This window comes from Benincasa hispida, chromosome 10 (genome assembly GCF_027475165.1).
Source record: "Benincasa hispida cultivar pf3 chromosome 10, pf3_genome.v1.1, whole genome shotgun sequence".
NCBI classification, from domain to species: Eukaryota; Viridiplantae; Streptophyta; class Magnoliopsida; order Cucurbitales; family Cucurbitaceae; genus Benincasa; species Benincasa hispida.
Window position 1 is genome coordinate 31,215,186 of NC_143487.1, and position 9,193 is coordinate 31,224,378.

The window sequence follows — 9,193 nt, forward strand, 5'->3', positions numbered from 1 at the left end:
CCTTGAGAAATCTAGGAAAGGAAATTGCGATCGACTTACTAAAGGAAATCTTTAGCTTATACTTGAGGACAAACATTGTTTAAATTTGGGGGTGTGATAATGGGCAGAAATGCACATTATTACAGTGCTAAGTTATTAAACAATGAAGGTTTGCATTGATAAAATATGTTAGATTGCATCTAAAAAGCATTAAGTTCATAACATTGCGGTCGCATGCGTCCATCGCATAGAAACAGTTAACTTTTGTATTTTTATGCAGAATAAGCGTTGACGCAAGGCGGAAAGCGTGATCACAAGAAAGCAACGGACGGGCGCAGTGTTACCGCAAGGCTTTGCGGTGATTTGTGCTCGTAAACATCTACTCAAGAAGGATTGCCGCATAGAGCCGACGCAATTTGGTGGGCGCATCTGAGTGAAAGGCATAATTAATCACGGTGGAACAGAAAGCTGATGACGGTCGAATCCGAATTAAGTTGACAAGCCGCTAACGATAACAAGTACACTCAGCTTTTCGATGACAAATATTCAACACATCAATCAGAGAATTAAAGTCATCCCATCTGTGCAATCATAAGAGAGAAGCTGCCTTTCACTCTGAAGCTCAATAAATACTGAAGGCAACCTTCAGAAAAGGGGTTCAACTAGTTTAGCGAGTTCGGAGAGTTAGAGAATTTTCCTTAGATAGTTTAGCCTTGCTCTTAGATTTTCTTTTATTTTAAGGTGGAAGCGAAAGAAGCGAGATTGTGCCGATAAATTGTTCCGGTGAACTTGGGAGAGTTTCGGAAGCTTCAAGATCAGAGAGAGGGCAAGCTCCTGTGGAAGCAGGAATATCTTTTAAACATAATAGAGTTGACAGTGTAAAGGCCTTGGGAAGCAAAGGATTGCTACCAGACTCTCTATCCTTAACTTCCATTGACATTTTGTACTCAAACTTATCTATAGAAATGGAATTTACTTCTTTATATCTATTCACTCTCTGTTTATCATATATGAATAGCTAAATCTGTCGAATGGGTTGAAAAGTACTTAGCTAACTTAACTGGGGACATTCACTCTATGCAATTATCTTGTATTATGTATGCTTCTTTCGTCCATTAGAGATACTCGAAAGGGTAGTCTAAGGACAAGATCTAGGATTGGAAAAGTTAGGTTAGAATCGAGGCTTGAGAGAGTCAGATTAGAACGCATAATCAAGAGATAGGTGATTAGGAATAAGAATTGTTTGCTATTAACACATCGTATGCATCCTAGAGATAGGATATGATTGTGTGCAGTCACCTTGTCTTTGTGGCATCTTGCATCATCGCATAGGAAAAGAGTAGAGACTTAGGAATAAGCTCTATGGACATTGTTGCATTCAACACATGCGTCCTAGACTTAGGAGCACCGCATTTGCATTGGAAAATGATTTGCTATTGCATGAGTGTAGCATGATCGCATAGTTTGACGCATCCCTAGGAAAGCTAGCTAAAGATCTTTTCAACCCGTTCCTCCGCATACTCAGTGTATCTACCGCATAATTGAACTTTTCTTAAATCCCCTACATTTATTTATTTTATTACCGCAAACAACCACCCAAACAATTATTGATTTATTTGATTACCGTAAAGTCTTCTTGAAAATTACCACTGCAAACTGTTTTCCCAAGTCCCTGAGTTCGACCCTGGACTTACCAGGAAACTCAGTAGGATTTATACTTGGATTCCACTGAGAAAACTTGTTGCTCAATGCAATTCTATCACCACATTTCATTCCACATTTTCATCACATAAAATAACGCATCAACAACCACTCGGTAACCTTGGTATTCTCGAAGTGAGAATCCAAAAGGTGTAGGCTTTGTGTGAATTTGATAAAGGGATGGAGGAAGGAAATGATTATACTACACGATCAAGCAACTGGGAGAAGGTTCTGTCTATCGTAGAGACTGAGAGTGCTTGATCGTTTAGTAAATATCACTAGTACACGATCGTTTAGTAAATCACATTGGATCGTTTACACGATCGTTTAGTAAGTATCGCTCTATCACTTAGTCTCTCATGAGGCCTATCGTGTAGTCTCTCGTGATTAAACAATGAGTAATGCAACAAATAAAGTGATCTCCCAACAAAATGAAAATATTTTTCATTCTTCTTCAGTTATCCAAAACTGAAAAATAACCTCCCACCTTCACGGTTAATGGAGAAAATAACCAACCACAATTATCACATAATTGTTTTAATTATAAATAAATATAATAACTAACTTATCATATTATATTTATAACCTATAGTTTTAATATCACATCATATGTAATATTTAAACCATAGTTCTTTTCTTCTTTATTTAATATAAATCATATTTATATCACCTCCAATTAATGTATATCATACATCATATCAATTATATCACATATAATTGAACCAATTTAATTATATCATATATAATAAAATTCCCTCTTGTTAATTTGAATACTTCAAACTAATCCAAAAACTAATTCTTAACTTGAATCCATCGAACTACCAAGGGGACCTTATGGATCTGTAGCTTGAAGCTCCAACGGTACGTGAATAACTGACTAAACTCTTTAATCACGAAATCCACCATCCTTAACTGTCGGGCATTCCACTAAAGACCGACAGTTGCACTCTTCTCACTATAGATATATTTATGTGTCTATTGGATATAACCAATCAACAATATGATAATCCTTCACAGATCGTTCGTAAGTATAGCTAAGCCAATTTACTGTTTTGCCCCTGTAGTTACATCTAACTCCTTAAGTACCACTGATTCCTCTAATGAACAATACATCATAGTCCTACTATGAGTGAACACCTCTTGTGCTATGAAAAAGTGTGGTGCCACATCAAATCAGGCCTTAAGGAAGCAATCTATCTACTTACCCCTGCTTCGGGAAAGGAGTGAATTCCATCTTGTGTAGCTGAGTTTCCAGCTCCCCAATCAGACGAATCCCTAAAGTGGTAGGTTTGAGTCGGCAATCTGGCCACTCGCACCCATGCAACAAAGGGCCGCCCTCATAGGCAAGAGTTCCCAACTCACTCACGATTAAGGTCATGTTATCTATGGTCATCCTAGTGAAATGAAAGTCTCTGTCATGAACGTCATTATATGACGAGACTAAACATTTCATGATCCGGTCATATACAAACTCTTTTGTATAGGATACCCCGCTCGCATGTCTCTACATGAATGATCAGGATCAAACCATCTGTAGCACTTTACGACACTTGCAACATCTACAAAGCGAATTGTATCCGTAGTATCACCAGGATAAGGTTTCCCTCCTTTATCCATATACTACAGACTATTTAGGTTATCACTTAAGGCATGATCCATTTATATGTCTCTACATAAATGCTTAAGTCACAATGATAACCAGGGATCTTAGTTTATTGGTTTGTGGTTAATGAAAATAAAATATCTCATATTTTATAGACAACAATGAAGAAAATATCTCAAATTATTACATCTCATGCATTTGTTCATACAGATATTTACAAACTACAGGACCCTACAAGATTTAGGGTATCAGCCTCAATAGATTCAACAGTGAGGTGTTCAACTCTAGTTTTAGGAAATTTGCCTTAGGAAGCATTTTTAGTATCTACTATGCGCGCAAGATTTATCTCATACCTCTTTTACAAATTTTTTCTACAATAATCTCATTCTTCAAATTCAATAATGAGGATCATGATGCCTTCAAAATTTGGAGGGGTAAGGTTTGAGTTAAATGCGTTCAATTTTTTTTCTAAAAAAATAATAGTAATAAAAAATAATAAAAAATATATATATATATATATGCGTCAAGATATGAACCTGCTTATAGTTGGATGTCTACATAACATCCGCGGAGTAAGCCAAAACAAAGGTGGGAATTATGATCAATGATAAATACAACTCCACTACCTAAATAGAAAGAAAATTCAGAAGGAAAGAGTTGAGTTTGAAAAGGACTCTTTCTCGATGTCCACATGGCACCCATGGGGGCAAGCCAAAATGAAGGCAAGATGTCTGTATCAACACATAACTACTCAATAATACAAAGAGTAAAATGGGAAAAAAAAATCTTCTTTTTTGTAAAACTTTGAACCATAGGTCATTTTGAAAAGAGAGAAAAAAAGTTGTCTAAAAATGAGTAAGGGTATTTTGAGACTTAGCTTATCGTATATAGATTAAAGAAATACTTCTATAGGAAGAATAGAACTTTGAGGCGATGAGTCTGCCCAACGAGTCTTAAAAATTGAAAACATGTTGAGAAGTCTACTTGATGCATCATCTCAAGTTAAGAATCTAGCTAAAGCTCTAAAAATATGCTTCAAAACAAGCATTGTATTAAATTTGAGGATGTGATAACTTGTAGAAATAAAATTATTGTAACCTTTTATTTAAAATAATTAAGGAAAATAAGAAGAAAATCGGTTAACTTGAGGAGAATTTATAAAAATATATCAAGCTACATGATCACATGTTTACAAGAGATAATATCCTAGAATTTATAAAATTTGACATCTTTTGACATAAGATTTGGTTAAAAAGAAGTAAACGCCTCATGAAAGCTGGAAACTGCAGCCTTGATCATGGAGATAAAATAAAGGCAATACAAACTTGCACTCGGAAAAAAAACCATGTAGTGAAGATTATAGCACGCGAGAAATCACAAAGTGACAACATGGATGGCAAAGTGTCAAATCACAAAGCAAGTTGTAGCTAACTTCAACTCAGGCAAGCCAAATCTAATGAATCTGTGAGACAATCAACCGGCGCAGCAGCGCATGAAATTAAATGTAAAAGTTTCATATCATCATTGGAGAGATGTTCAAGATACGGTTTCAACACCTATAAATAGCTCGTAGCAGCTCATGCAAGATATAGAGACTTTACAAGAAATTGTAAAAGCTTGTCAAAATACCTCCATCGTGTTAGAGTAAGAAAACATGCAGCAGAAGTATCAAGGATCCATAAGCAATTTACAAATTTTGGCAGAAACTAAAGCATGCTTTTCTAAAAAGAGGGTTTTAAGATCATACTTTTGAAGAACTCTTCAAGAACTTGATTGTACAGCAGCAGTCTTCACCAAAGATTACCGTGAACCACTTCAAGATCTTCTCCACTATCCTCTTGGAGGTTTAGACCGAGTTGTGGGACTCAAGAACAACTCGAAACGATGAAGAACAGGTAGAGACTCACAGCAGCTCACTTTGAAGAACACTTTCTTCTCACTAAAATTTTCTCTCAAAATTTATGTGTTATGCATGCCCTCAACTCACTCTAATCTTCTTTATTTATTGCAGATGAACATGCAAAGAAGAGAAATACATGGCTTGCAGCTCATGCTTGGAGTATTAATGAAGAGACGGAAATGGGCTTTATGTGAGCATGAAGAATATGATATTGGAAAATCAACATTTTCCATTTTAACCATGCAAACCTATTTTTTCAATTTTTGTTTTAAAACCAAAATTTGATTTCAAAATTCTATTTTGATTTTAATAACTGAAAAATCATTTTCTAAAATTAATTTCATAAATTAATTTCAAATATTAATTAATTTAATATCAAATATTAAATTAATTTTTGCACAATAATCATCTTCATATATTTAAATCATATTTAAATATATATTCTCCTATTCCATTTAATTTGAACGTTTCATATTAATTTCTCAAGCTACTCTAAAGCTTAACCATTTATGAGCTAGTAGGGGGACCTCGCGGACCTACAGATCATGGGCTCCATCGATTCGAGATTAATTGGCTAAACTCATTAGTCCGATCTAACCCCCATTCTTAACTAATGGGACACTCCACTATAGTCCATAGTTGAACTTCCCTCACTGTAGATATATTATGTCCACTTAATAACCATAATCAGTAAGTCGATCCTTCACAGGTTGTTTGTAATCACAATTAAAATTACCATTTTACCCCTATGAATACATCTTGTTCCTTAAGTTCCTACTGACCCTTTAATGAAGAATTTTGATTCATAATCTCTATGAATCAAATCCTTTCTCTATTATGAGAAGACGGGACCCTGATTGTTCAAAACCTGGAATCAGTACTTAAGAGAACAACCTATCTGCTAACCCTAAATAGGGTAGGAGTGAATTTCATCTTGCAAGGTTATGTCCCAAGCTATTCATCCAGTTTTATCCTCAAAATGGGAAGCTTATTGATTAGTGCTTTGGACTACTCTCACCGTTTACAGATCAAAGGATAATCCCGAACAAATAAGAGTTCATAGCTAGCTCAGGATTAAGATCAAGTTAACCTATGTTATTTGATAAATAAAATAGTCAGTTTTAACAGTAAACGGTCATTATAAAGAAAATTGACTATTTTCGTGGTCCAGTCTATATTTTCATTGCATAGGATGCTCCCACTCACATGTCTCAACATGAACGATTTGTGGATCACATCATTTGTAGCACTTTACAACTTCTTGTAACAACTACAGAGTATGCCACATCCACTAGTGTTACAAGGATGAGATACCCAATTTCATCCATATACTTATTAGACCATTTAGGCTATATACTGTCAACTTGATCCTATTTATGTCACTACATAAAGTTACGGTATTCAGACCATAGCCAAGGATATGTTTATTGGATTTTCATAATAAGATGCAAAATCAACAAGTTATTATTATTGATAAATAGAATGTTTAACACGAACTGCGAGTTCTAGGACATTCCCAACACACTAGTGGCAGACAACATTGGAGCGAAAGAAAGCAAGAGATTGTAACCTGCAATTTGACATCTCTATTTGTCATTCTTATCCTTATCTTTTATTTCATATCTTGTATTAAGAATCACGTTTGAGAATTCTATTATTTTTAATATGAATATGACTACCACACATTTCGTCTCACTCTTTTTCCCAAATCTTTCATCATGTGCAACTTCATTTCAAAAGCATGCATATGTAAAAATTCATCTTGTTTAAGCTACATTTAACTCAATGTCTAACTCATTGAGAACTTGATTAAGTACAAGTAGCCAAATGCTCGAGAGAGTAAGTGACTTAGACTTCATTAGACAAGGAAAGAATTAGCTTTAGAGATAAAGTTATATCTTTTGTGAAAAATCAACTCAACATGCATTCTAGAGATAGAAAAAATGTGGCCTTTGACATTGGGAGGTGGATTCATTACAAGAAGTTGACGCATGAATGTCTATGAATGCTATGCTTAAGAAAATGTTGGCGAATCTTCTTGACCCTATTTTATTCATCGCTTTTTAACCTCTTTCATCTCCTGTTGCTTTTAGTTATCGCCTAAACACCATATCACACTCATCACATCAACTTCATTCTTGTATTTATTAGTATACTTAATTAGAATCACACCAGCATTGCTTACAATTTACACTTCACCTCAAGAGATCATTAAAGCATTCAACAAATCACGTTACCAAATCTCTACATTCGTCCCTGAACTTACTAGGAAACCTTATTTGGATTTATACTTGGATTCAAACACGGAAAACTGTGCTACGTCATTATATTTATTACACACTTCATCTGGGCACGGCTTAAGCTTAATAATATATAAACGCATACGCAACAATAGAGTGGCGAGTTGTAAAAGAACACACTATAAATACTCCATTCAACCCCCTCCCCCATCCACCACCACCAAAAGCAAGGTATCAAATATAATCATCATTTTTAATCTATCAATAATAAAGTTTCAACTAATACTCCTAGTATAAATTTCTACATACCTTTCAAAGAGCATAACCAAAAAGCAAGATAGTAACAAAATCTCTAAACAAAACAAAATATATATATATATATATATATATTGGAACTCATCCAACTATGGCCCCCAACCTGCCCAAATAATATCCAAGAAAAGGAAATAGTTAAAAGACTTAAACATACATTGTGAAAAGTACTTCAAAATTCACTTTCCCAAATGATACATGCTTCAACAAAACAAATGATATCAATATAAATGATACTTGGACGAAACTGAGCGGAATTTGAAAGTTATATATAAAAAAATGCAATGAACAACAAGTGCAGCATCCCTGATAAAGGAGAAAAAAATTAAAACTAAGTTTATACAAAAGGAACAAATACTTAGAGAATGAAGAAATATAAAAACAATTAAGGAGAGAGATCTCACACTTAATTGAAAAGATTTTGTCTAACTCACATTTTATGTTGACAATGCTTCCACCTAACTGAAAAGTGTTTGAATGAGTAATATCAAACCAAGGCTACAAACATATGTTAAAAGCGTTGACGAGTCCACTCTAAATTCACTCTAAATTTCACAAACTTTTAAGAGAAGAAACTTGTTCTCTTACAAAACTCAAGAATACACAAGAGAAGAATATTGTTCTCTTGAAACTCAGTTTCTTTATAAACTTCAATTTGCTTCTATTGATTTTGATTCTTTTCTCTTGCATACAAATAATGGAAATGAACTCTTTATATAGTAGTCAAGAGATACTTCCTAAAAGACACAAAATAAATGAAGTACATGTATACATACCATTCATGTACTTGAACAATTACATGTATCTAGAAATACATGTATCTTGAAATTAGAAATGTATCTAGGAATGTGTTATCCATAATGTATCTAGCTTATTAATTTCTAACATTCCCCCTTAAGCTAGACTTCCCTGACTTTGAGCTTCTCTTTCATTTTCAAGAATAAATCTGTCTTTAATGCTTTTGTGAATATGTCTACAACTTGATCTTGTGTCTTGCAATACTTGATATATACTACTCCATCTTGATCAATTCTCTAATGAAATGATACTTGATCTGTATGTGTTTGTTTCTTCCATGAAAAACTGGATTATTCGAAAGTGAAATAGATTTATTGTCACAGACATGACGGTCTCTTTCTCTTGAGGACACTTCAATTCATGTAGTACCTTTCTAAGCCAAAATGCTTGACAACTAGCTGAAGACAAAGAAATGTATTCAGCTTCCGTTGTTGACAATATTACAACATCCTGCTTCTTTGATGCCCACGAAATTTCTCTATAACCAATATTAAATACATACCCAGAAGTACTTTTGAAATCATCAATATTTCCTCCCCAATCACTATCACTGTAGCCAACAAGAACATTATCCACATTCTTTTATAGTGGATTCTATGATCAATAGTTCCAAGAATATATCTAAGAACTCTCTTTCCAGCTTTCCAATGACTTCTCTTT